This window comes from Mesoplodon mirus, assembly GCF_964341445.2.
Source record: "Mesoplodon mirus genome assembly, chromosome: 6".
Lineage (NCBI taxonomy): Eukaryota > Metazoa > Chordata > Mammalia > Artiodactyla > Ziphiidae > Mesoplodon > Mesoplodon mirus.
Window position 1 is genome coordinate 96001507 of NC_138982.1, and position 13209 is coordinate 96014715.

Consider the following 13209-nt stretch of genomic DNA (forward strand, 5'->3'; position numbering starts at 1 on the left):
ACTAAATGCTTCATAGCATTTCAGGCACATACACAAGATCAATTCACATAAATGCAAACATTTTTATTAGCTTAGTAATGTTAGGAAAAAATATATCAGACCTGATTTTGCCCCACCTGGCTTTATGTGATCTGTTTGAAGAAAGTGGGTAAAGAAATAGAGGAGTGTAACCATGATTTCCTTAATGCAAATAAATGGGTCCAGTGAGCTCATCAGGAATATTGTCATTGGCTAAGAAACTGTTAATTCCTCATACTCTCTTCTCTGTGTAATTTCTATTTGTCCCCTTAGTGTTACTCCCTTACAGTACTCTGTGTTATCTATGTTGTCTTTCTCATCTTCACTTGAAACCTATTCTCATAACTTTAAATCATCCTAAGTTAGATATGATCTTTGATGTTTTAAATGTGTTGCAAGATTACTGGCTCTTTAAGAGTGTGTAAAGGATCAAATGCAAAGATATAATTGAGAGGATGGAGTCAGGTGTCTGTTACAGGATGTCACAATTTCTTCAAGGTATAGGGCCTCCACTGCCTGCCCCATCTGACCTACCACTGGGGACTGTACCCACTAGTTAGGTAGCTTTGTGGAGCAGATTAGAAGCTGTTTCTTTGCTAACTCTTTCAGCAATCTGAGTGGATATTTATAATTATGCCCCCATCCCTATTCAATCCCCTTTATCATCCTATCATATAATAGACACTTTGAGAGCTCTGCTTTATTATTTTCCATATTTTAATACATTTTCACACTCAGTCATTTCCAGCACAACTTGATAAAGCTTTCTTGGTTCAGAATATATGTTTTCCTACCAATTAATAGGAATGATTCAATAAATGGGAACAGATATTTGTGGATCTTCTTCCATCTGCCCATCATCTTCTGAAAATTTCTCATTATGAGCTTATGTCAATGTGGGGGCTTCCTCATGCTCAGGCTACCTAGGTGGAAGTTATATCCCATCGGTTATCTTATGTTGCCTAGAGCAGGGTTCCCCAACCCCCTGGCCACGGACCAGTACCGGTCTGAAGCCTGTTAGGAACCAGGCCGCACAGCAGGAGGTGAGCAGCGGGTGAGAGAGCAAAGCTGCATCTGCCGCTCCCCATTTCTCCCCATCGATCACATTACCACCTTGAACCATCCCCCCCCCATTGCTCATATTACTGCCTGAACCATCCCTCCCCCTGCCCCCCGTCTGTGGAAAAATTGTCTTCCATGAAACTGGTCCCTGGTGCCAAGAAGTTTGGGGACCACTTTCCTACAGCACTCTGCCCTGCACTTAACAGACATTAAAATATCTTGATGTTGCCATACCCCAGAAATCACCTGTGTAAATTAGTGTGGATTTTAGTAACCAACTAGAAACTACAAAATCAAGAAGAGTGTCTTGCGTCTAGTTACCATTTTAAATAAATGATATATTGGGCAAACAGTGCCATAGAGGAAAGGGTTTATTGATCAGTTCATCTAATCACTTCATCAAATGAGCAAACTGAGGCTCAGACTTTTAAAAATAAAATTAAGGACTTTTGTTTTACTTACAGCAAGAGACTGCTTTGAAAAAATACATAAATGAGTAGAGGAATGAATGAATACAAGTTATGCCGCACTATCATTCCTTTAGGAGTTTTGAATTAGATCATCTCCCTTTTTTTAGTGTTTTGTCTTAGTCAGTACATTCCTCTTCTCCAGATGAATTTCATGAGTAATAAATTATCCGTGGAACTCATGTGTATATAGTAGCTAAATCTCTATTCAGTTAATTCAGATGACTTCTTCCCAGATATTGAATGTCAAATTAGGTCAGGTGAGTAATAATTTGATCTAATTAGCTTCCCTAGAAGCTGTTAATTCCCTCACCTAGAGCCAAATAGAAGACTGGTGATAGTTTAACTGCCTGAGTGAATGTATATAGTGTCATCGTGAGGAGCAGCAACATTCTTTGCCGCTGAAAAATGAAAATATAAAATTTGTTTTTTATTGTGACCAGATAATGTTGAAACAACCAACCTGGGTTTGATTTCTTGGTATTAATAACAAAGATATATGGGACAGTTTTTGTATCATGTTTCCCTTTTAAGGGATAGTATATAAAAATGAAATTTAGAATATTTCATAATCAAGGATTAATTTGCCTGGTCATGCTGGGTTTTTGCAATATAGAAATCAATAGGTCTTATAAGTGATATAAATGAGACCATGGTTACTAAGAACACATTCAGGGTAAGGAACTAATCCATAAAGAACTAATCCCAGTTGCACTTGTCAGAAAAAATTAGCTTTTGACAAAACCTGCTGTATTACTTTGCAAACACGTATTACCAGATTTCCCCAACTGGATTTAAAAAATTGTAAAGGGTAGAGGATGCAGAACTTTATAAAAAGATGATGAGTGTCTCAGTGACTTGAAATCAAAGAAAGGCTTGCCAACCAATCATACATGATTTCATTTACTGCTAGTTCCCTAACTTTTTATTCCAAATTTAAAATTTTGGCCCAGTCTATGTCAAATATATTCCTGAAGAATCAGCTAGGACAAAAATGCCGAGTTGTGATAATTGGGACATCACTATAAAGGCTATTCCCAGATGGAAGAGGTTGTTTTGAGATAGCTAGCTAGCCCCAAGAGAGGTCCGTCTTAGTTTCTCTGATTACATTTAATTGTGGTAGGAAGGGCAACATTTTGAAATGAAATGTAGGCTGGAATAATTAGGAGTCATTGCAAAACTAGTTGTTTCTAACTGTGTTTTCCTTCAGCTCAAATCTGAACCAAATCTGGATGGCCTTTTATTAAACGTTGTTGATGTGGTACTACATTTTAAAAAAATGTGTCAATCTTACCCCTGATAATCTATATGATTGAGCATAAGTTTCTGTATTTGAAACCTCTGTTAGTTATTTCTTTGATAATACCAAAGAGCAAGCAGTCCCTGTATCTTAGGAGCTTATAACTATACACATCACTCATGGGTTTGAAAGTTTTTTGGGCTTTGGATCAGATCAGTTGCACAATCAGTAACATGGCAAGGAATAGGAAGCAAGAAATTTATAAGCTGTCATAATACAAAAAAAGCACCACAACTAATTGCAAAACAGATTTAGTATATTTACCAGGCAACAGAATTTTTAATGGAATGGTACTCAAAGGTGTAAAATGTTCAGGTGAAAGACACAATTAATTATGGGGAATTGTTGAAACTTACGATGATTACTATATCAAAGAATATAAAATTATTCTCTAATAACGAAGCCAGCAAAATCTTGGGTAATTACAGTTTTTCTTATTAGTCTTCATACAAATGTATTTACTCATTTGGGCTTCTGTAAGACATCCCTGTTTTGTATTAAGAGAAATTATAAGACTTGTCTATTATAAGAAATATGTTGTTAGAATTGTTGCAAATTCCTCATTATGAGAGTGTTTGGAGAAATATATTTCTGTTATAATACTGTTGATAGTTGTTCTTTCCTTGAATAATTTGTGTGATTTTTATCATTAAACACTAAAATTATTTTGCTGATCTGGTCTTCCTATTCAGATTGCTGCTAACATTTCAGAGACAAATTAACATCCCACATCTAGAAAATTTATGATTTCACTGTATTTTTATTTTAGGCATATTTCTATCTCTTTTCTATTATTGTTCATGTCATTTACCTATTTTCTTTTTGCATTCTTTTTCATTAAACTCTCTTGTTGTGTTTCAAATATTTTTATAGGCTACGCTAAATCTTTTCTAGATTGCAACAGGATATACATAAACAAATATAAAACATTGCACACCTTTGGATAACTTGATCTCCTTGGACCAGCTCTTTCATTTTCACAGTGAGGAAGTTCAGACTACATTGACTTATCTAGCTCATTTGAGGTTTAATACGTTATTAGGGGTAGATTCCAAAGACAATGATTGGGGCTAACACTAAGCTATGGAGATAAGGGAACCATTTAGTTAGCATTTTCTTCAGCACACTGAAAAGTGGTAAGAAGATAAAATGAGTCAACCAGCAGTGCCTCCTCAGGATGAAGTTAGATCCTGATTAGGGAAAAGAAAATACACAATTAGGAAACTTAGAACCAGAGTAGATTTTGGCAGCTATTATTAGATGTCATAAACTGAACAGTTAAAGAGGCAGAGTCACTCAAAATAAGATTTATACTGTTATACTGAATCCTTCCGTGTCTGAAACTATGACCAGTCACAAGCTGCTCTTTAAAATAGTTCACATCCAACCACCGATCTACGTTGCGTGACATGGTGATCAACCCTCGTGTAGGATTCTGAACAATTCAAAATTCTTCCCTAAGAAACCTCATAAGTACCAAGCATTCTGCATCAGTGAGTAGGTTAAATGGCTCCTCTCTGAAGGGAGATTAGGAGGTAAGACCCTTATATTTCTTAACAGTTCTGCTTTCTGACTATTAGATGTCTTTTTCAATCCATTGCAGAGGCAGTCTGAATAACAGGCACACTTCAGAGATCTCAAACTTAGGAAAGTTGTCATTTTCCTCAGTTCATGTCAGTTTCTAACAGGAAAAGTTTACAGAGTGCCACTCATCACATAACTGGGTATGGTAATTCACTGCTATGAGCTTTCCTTTTAAATTCCTGAGCATCTGTCACCCAGACATTTTTGGATTCAGGCAAAGGACCTTTTGTTCCCTTATATTTGAATGCACAGTAAAACAGCTTTAATCAAATGAGTATTGAATGGAGTCTGAAGATTCAGCACTTTCAACACACCTACTAGTTTGTATCATTACTTATTCATTTATTTATTTTTTAGTTTCCACTTTCTACTAATTTTTAAACAAAGTAATGAGTAAAATATTCTAACAGAGTCAAATAATTATCCTCTATTTGTGTACAAGTAGCAAAGATGTATAAGCTGAACTTCTGACTAGTAGGTACCACTGTCTTTCAGAAGCCCACTGTTATATTCATTTTATCAGAGGCACCTTAGAGGTGACACTGTAGAGTGTGAAAAGTGTGAGCATGCCTTGTGGTTGAGGCCAACTTCCACCAGTGCATGTGAAAAGTTGTGTTGCTTTTTGAACTTTCCTTAACCAGAGGAATAGGTTTGGAAGAACCTGGGGTCCCAGATTGTGCTGATAAAGCAAAGCTGTATTACTATATTCTGTTGTTGTGAACTTTATTTAAAGAGACATTATAATATATTCTGTTAACTTTTGGAGGCATTGTTAGTACCAAGACTTTTAACCATATGAATTAATACATTTACTATTTTGTATTAATAAATGCACAAAGAACTTTGGTTGTGAGCATCATTCTTCCTAATTCACATAACTACTCTGCAATATATTGGGAGTACAAATACAGGTATTTGTAGGTGTGTTGAAAGTGCTGTAACTACTCTGCAATATATTGGGAGTACAAAGTAGGTATTGGGAGTACAAATCTGGGAGGCATACTTCTCTGGTTCAGATTTAAGGTTTATCATTTATTGGCTGTGGGATTTTAGGGAAATTTCATAACCTCTCTGTTTCTCAGTTTTCACATTGATGTATGGTATTGTGATAATAATGACTGAGTAGGTGTGACGATTAAGTTAATGCACATTTTATCAAAAGGAAAATAGTCTAGATATTTAAGAAAATCAGAGTATTGTTTTTTAAGTTTGGGGTTAAAGGACAATATGGGGCTAAGGACAAAATTTGTACAAAATTCAACAGTGAATTTCTTAAAGTATATATCAAAGATTGTCCAGGGGATTCTGGGAAGAATGTGGTATGACTTCCAGAATTACCCCATTATTAGATTTAAATGTTCATTGTTCAACAAAAAAATCATAAGGCATACAAAGCTACAGGAAAGTATGGCCCATTTAAATTTTTTTTTCTCTTTTAATTTATTTTATTTTTTTAAACGTTTTTATTGGAGTATAATTGCTTTACAATGGTGTGTTAGTTTCTGCTTTATAACGAAGTGAATCAGTTATACATATACATATATCCCCATATCTCTTCCCTCTTTCATTTCCCTCCCTCACACCCTCCCTATCCCACCCTTATGGCTGGTCACAAAGCACGAGCTGATCTCCCTGTGCTATGTGACTGCTTCCCACTAGCTATCTATTTTACATTTGGTAGTGTATATATGTCCATATATACACTACCGCTTTCTCACTTTGTCCCAGCTTACCCTTCTCCCTCCCCGTGTCCTCAAGTCCATTCTCTAGTAGGTCTGTGTCTTTATTCCCATCTTGCCTCTAGGTTCTTCATGACTTTTTTTTTTTTTTTTTAGATTCCATATATATGTGTTAGCATACAGTATTTGTTTTTCTCTTTCTGATTTACTTCACTCTGTATGACAGACTCTAGGTCCATCCACCTCACTACAAATAACTCAATTTCATTCCTTTTTATGGTTGAGTAATACTCCATTGTATATATGTGCCACATCTTCTTTATCCATTCATCTGTCGATGGACACTTAGGTTGTTTCCATGTCCTGGCTATTGTAAATAGAGCTGCAATGAACATTGTGGTACATGACTCTTTTTGAATTATGGTTTTTTTCAGGGTATATGCCAAGTGGCCCATTTAAAGAAAAAAGAAAGAAAGTCAACAGAATTATCCCTGGAAAAAAAACATAATGGCAAATATACTAGACAAAGATTTTAAAACTAATGTCTTAAAAATACTGAAAGAGCTAAGGAGAGATGTGGAGAAAGTCAAGAAGATGATTTATGAACAAAATCGGAATATTAATAGAGGTAGAAAACCTAAAAAGAGACCAAAAACATTTTTAGAGCTAAAAGGTGCAATAATAATTAAAAATTTTACTAGAGGGTTTCAAAGACAGGATTTGAGCAGGTAGAAGAAATAATCAACAATTTAAAGATAGGATAATGGGAAATTATCCTGTCTAAGGAACAGAAAGACAAAAAGCTTGAAGAAATGTCCAGAGCCTAAGAGGCCTGTGGGATGCCATCAAATGGATCAACATATGTGTCATGGGAATCCCAGAAGGAGAACAGAGAGAGAATGAACAGAGAGTATATTTGAAGATATAATGGCTGAAAACTTCCAAAATTTGAAGAAAGACATGAATATGAACATCCAGGTTCAATGAACTCCATGTAAGATTAACTCAAAGATGCTCAATAAGATAATCGGCAGATTTCTCATCAGAAACTTTGGATGCCGGAAGACTGTGGGCTGATATGTTCAGAGTGCTGAAAGAAAAAAGCTATCAAAAAGAATCCTTTAACTTGCAAAACTGTCTCTCAAGAGTTAGGGAGGAATTAAGATATTTCCAGATAAACACAAGCTGTGGGAGCTGTGACCACTAGACTTGCCCTGGAAGAAATGCTTAAGGGAGTCCCACAAGGAGAAATGAAAGGATACTAGATAGTAATTAAAAACCATATGGAGAAATACAGATCTCAATAAAGGTAAATACATGGACAATTGTAAAAGCTAATATTATTGCAACAGTGGCTTGTAACTGTACTTTTTGGTTTCTACATGATAATATATTTAAAGAGAAATAATTAGAGTAAAATCTGGTGTTACTGTAACTTTGATTCATGACTCTGGGCCTCCCTTATTTTTAAATTTATTGAAGTATAGTTGATTTACAGACTTCCAGGTGTACAGCAAAGTGATTCAGTTATATATATATATCTGAAAAAATATTTCTTTTCAGATTCTTTTCCATTATAGGTTATTACAAGATATTGAGTATAATTCCCTATGCTATACAGTAGGTCCTTGTTGTTGATCTATTCTATATATTGTAGTGTGCATCTGTTAATCACAAACTCCTAATTTATCCCTCACCCTCCTTTCTCCTTTGGTAACCATAAGTTTTTTTTCTATGTCTGTAAGTCTATTTCTGTTTTGTAAATAAGTTCATTTGTATCATTTTTTAAATTCCACATATAAGTGATATCATATGATTATTTGTTTTTCTCTCACTTCATTTAGTATGATAATCTCTAGGTCCATCCATGTTGCTGCAAATGGCATTATTTCATTTGTTTTTTATGACAAAGCATTGAATAATATTTCACTATATATATGTATATATATACATACACACACACCTTATTTATCTTATTTATCCATTCATCTCTTAATGGACATTTAAGTTGTTTCTGTATCTTGGTTATTGTAAATAGTGCTGGTATGAACACTGAGGTATTTTCAAATTAGAGTTTTCATCTTTTCCTGCTATATGCTCAGGAGTGGGATTGCTGGATCACATGGTAACTCTATTTTTAGTTTTTTAAGGAACCTCCATACTGTTCTCCATTGTGGCTGCACCAGTTTACATTCCCACCAACAGTGTAGAAGGGTTCCCTTTTCTTCACACCCTCTCCAGCAGTTATTATTTGTCGACTTTTTGATGATGACCAAATATGGTTTTCTACATAATTTAATGACTAATGCACTTAAAAATTAGCTTATGTTTTTGTGCATACAATATAAAAAGATGCAATTTTGTGACATCAACAACCAAAAGGGTGGGGAAAGAGATGTAAAGGAGCAGAGTTTTTTTGTATCTTACTGAAGTTAAGCTGATATAAGTTCAAATTAGAATGTTATCACTTTATAATGTTAAATTATTGTGCATGGTAACTACAAGGAAAATAGCAATAGAATATACACAAAAGGAAAAGAGAAATGAATTTAAACTTTTCACTACAAAAATTCAACTAAACTCAAAAGAAGACAGTACTGCAGGGTATGAGAGACAAAAAAACTATAAGGCTTTTCAGAAAAAAATTTATATAAAAATAGCATAATGATAGAATTAAGTCCCTCCTTATCAGTAAATGGATTAAACTATTCAATCCAAAGACAGAGATTGACAGAATAAATAAAAACACATGATCCAACTATATGCTGTCTAAAAGAGACTCATTTGAAATTCAAAGACACAACAGGTCAAAAGTGAAAGGATAAAAAAATATATTCTATGAAAATTGTAACCAAAAGACAGCAAATGTGACTATATGGTTATCAGACAAAATAGACTTTAAACAAAGAAGATTATAAGAAGCAAATGACATATGTTAATAAAATTTTCTATAGAGCAAGAAGTATAACAATTATAAACATTTACACACCTATTAACAGACCATTAAAATATATGAAGCAAATATTGAGAGAATTGAAGGGAGAAATGGACCGTTCCACAATAAGAGTTGGAGACTTTAATATCCCACTCACAATAATGGACAGAATGACCAGAAAGAGGATAACTAAGGAAATCAAGGACTTAAACAACACAATAAACCAACTAGGTATAATAGACACATAGAGAACATTCTACCCAACAACAATAGAATACACATTGTTTTCAAGTGCACAGGGGACATTTTCAGGGATAGACCATATATTGGGCCATGAATTAAGTCACAATATAATTTAAAATGTAGATAATCTACTAAGTATTGTCTCTGACACAATGGGATAAAGCTAGAAATCGGTAACAAAGGAAAACTAGGAAAATTTACAAAATTGTGGAAATTAACACACTTTTAAACAACCAGTGGATCAAGAAAGAAATTTCAAGAGAAATGTGAAACTAATTAGAGATGAGTGAAAATGAAAACACCACACAAAAACTTATAGGATGCAGCAAAAGTGGTGCTATGAGAGAAACCTACAGCTATAAATGTTTACACTAAAAAGCAAGAGACATCTTAAATCAACAACCTAATTTTATAACTTAAGGAAGTAGAAAGAGAAGAACAAACTAAACTCAAAGCCAGCAGAAGGAAGGAGATAATAGAAATTAGAGTACAGACAAGTGAAATAGAAAAATAGAGAAAATCAATGAAGCCAGAAGTTGGTCCTTTGAAAAGATCAACAAAATTGACAAGCCTTTATCTAGATGAACAAATAAAAAAATAAAGAATACTTAATTTACTAAAATCTCAAATGAAACTGGGGACACTACTACTGATAATACAGATATAAAAAGTAATATAAGAGAACACTATAAGCAATTGTACACCAACAAATTGGGTAACAGATCAGGGGGTTCTCAACCCCCGGGCCATGGACCAGTACCAGTCAGTGGCCTGTTAGGAACCAGGTCGCACAGCAGGAGGTGAGTGGCAGGCTAGCTAGTGAAGCTTCATCTGTATTTACAGCCACTCCCCATCACTCACAATACCGCCTGAGCTCCGCCTTCTGTCAGATCAGCAGTGGCATTACATTTTCATAGGAGCGCAAACCCTGCTGTGAACTGCACATGCGAGGGATGTAAGTTGCGTGCTCCTTATCAGAATCTAAGGCCTAATGATCTGAAGTGGACCTGAGGCAGTGATGCTAGTGCTGGGGAGCAGCTGCAAATACAGGTTATCATTAGCGGAGAGGCTTGACTGCACAGACCCTAATAAATCAATTGCTTGCAGACTCATATCAAAACCCTATCAGTGAGTGGAGTGAAAACAAGCTCAGAGCTCCCACTGATTCTGCATTGTGGTGAGTTGTATAATTATTTCATTATATATTACAATGTAATAATAATAGAAATAAAATGCACAATAAATGTAATGCACTTGAATCATCCCCAAATCATCCACCCCCCAACCCCCGGTCCATGGAAAAATTGTCTTCCACAAAACCAGTCCCTGGTGCCAAAAAGGTTGGGGACCGCTGACCTAGATGAAATAGACAAATTCCTAGAAGCAGGAAACCCGCCAAGACTAAATCATGAATAATTAGAATATTTGAATAGAGTTACAAGTAGGAGATTCAATCAGTAATTAAAAATCAGAAAAAACCCTAATTTGATGACTTTACTATTGAATTCTACCAAACATTTTAAGAACTGATACCAATACTTTTCAAACATTTCCAAAAAAAATGAAGGGGAGGGAATACTTCCAAGCTCATTCTATGAGGTCAGCATTGTTCTGATACCAATGCCAAAGATACTACAAGAAAAGAAAATTACAGACCAAAAAATCTTGTGAATATTGATGTAAAAGTCCTCAATAAAATACTAACAAAAAGAATTCAGCAGCATATTATAAGGATTATACACCATGATCAAGTGAGGTTTATTCCTGGAATGCAAGGATGGTTTAACATATGAAAATTGTTTAATGTATTATGCCACATCAGCAGAACGAAGGAGTTAAAAAGCACATGACCATCTCAAGATAAAAGAAGCATTTGACAAAATTCAACACCTTTCATGATAAAAACATGTAAAAACTTAGAAAGAAACTAATGCAACAATATAAAAGTTCCTCCTTAATAACTGAAAGTATGTAATCTTTGCATAGTGGAGAAATTTACAAATTTAAAGTCAGTTCATATTTAGAAAACAAAAAAACCTTCGATTTATAGATTTATTTTATATGCTGGTTTCATGGGCAGATGAGATGTTATGTGATTAGATATTACTGGCTGTAGTTCAGAAATAGCTCCTCTTTCCAAAATATCACTACATCTGGTCTAAAATCCTCAACATCATGCAAATAAATATATCCTGCAAATAACTAAGAAATTATTAACCACCATTAAAGGCATAGTATAGTAAAGTACCTAACACAGTATCTGGAGACAATACCATGTTTTCCCTGTTTGAAGGAGGACTGATTGATAGAAAAGAACCACAAGATATGTTTGCAATGGTGGCTAGAAGGTTAGGATAAATGTAAGAGTGTTTCTAAGAATCTATTGTATATTTCTCATTGGCAATTTTGACAAAGACAGCACAGCTTATATTGCTTCCTCTTTGCATTTTCTTTGAGGTTAAGAAGCCCTAGCAGGGCTTCCCTGGTGGCGCAGTGGTTGAGAGTCCGCCTGCCGATGCAGGGGACACGGGTTCGTACCCCAGTCCGGGAAGATCCCACATGCCATGGAGCGGCTGGGCCCGTGAGCCATGGCCGCTGAGCCTGTGCGTCCAGAGCCTGTGCTCCGCAACGGGAGAGGCCACAACGGTGAGAGGCCTGCATACCGAAAAAAAAAAAAAAAAAAAAAAAAAAAGCCCTAGCTAAACCCTTTTACTCACATGTCCTTACTGTTTATATGAGATGCTCATTTCTAATTCATATACAGATTTTGAACAATTGCTCTCAGACATTCTGAAAAAAGCAACACTGCCCTTCAGTTTCCAGGTCATTTGTTTATAATACAAATTACCAAATTTTGAAAGACTAAAACAAAAGTTAATGACTGAATCACATAGCATATGCTATCTTCATGTTAAGGAAGAATTGTGAGATCTTCTCTTCCTCTATTTACATGTTCTGACATGTTGTATATGTTAAATGAATCTTATGTGGATAAGAAGTGGATATAATAGAGGTATTTGGGTTGCAGAATAGATCATTGTAAATTTTAAATGAGATGATACTTATAAAACTCTAAGAAAAAAAAATATAATTGTTATTTAATGAATATAAGCTATAAAAACACTATCAGTGATCATAATGATAATGAGATTTGGAGCATGGAGCTAAGTCATACCATTTCTCAAACCTAGATAAAATGCTTAAGATTCAGGGACACAAAGAATATCAGAGGGCTAACTACTTCAGCTCTGGATGTTTCTGAGGCTTATTTGATTTTTTTCCTTATCAGTTGATTTGCATGGATATCTGTTCTGGAGCAAGCTGGTAACATTCTACAGAAGCCAAATAAAGAGAATTCTAGATCAGAACTCCAACAAAGTTTGAGGACAAAGACAACGTGGAATAAACAGATATATGCCTTTCTTCAGCAATGTAGAAAGTCTGTTTCTTACTGCTTTCTTTTCAGTTATTTTTCTGCTTAGCAAATCATTTGAAGCTTTTAGCTATTGTAGGGTGCCTATTTGGTCAGTGCATGGAATGTTTATATATGTTTGGTTGGTTGATTTGCTGGAAACAGTTACTTGCTTATTTGCCAATTGTCAAAAATATTTGCAAAAGGGAAAGAAAGTAGAAATTATATTAAATAAAAAATGCATTCTTTAGGAAAGGCAATTCCTGGAGTGCATATTAAATTACTCTTATGCTTTCTAAAAGAAAGCAGTACTGGTAACCTAATTTACTTCAACTCCTTAAACTTTCAACACTAAGGAGAACAGAATTCTTTGCTTTGTCTTTCTGATTTCTTAATCAAGTACTATACTCAAAAAAACATGTAAGACATAGAAGCAAGGAAACATGACTCAAAAGAAAAGACTGGGGAATTCCCTGGGGGTCCAGTGGTTAGGACTCTGAGATTTCACT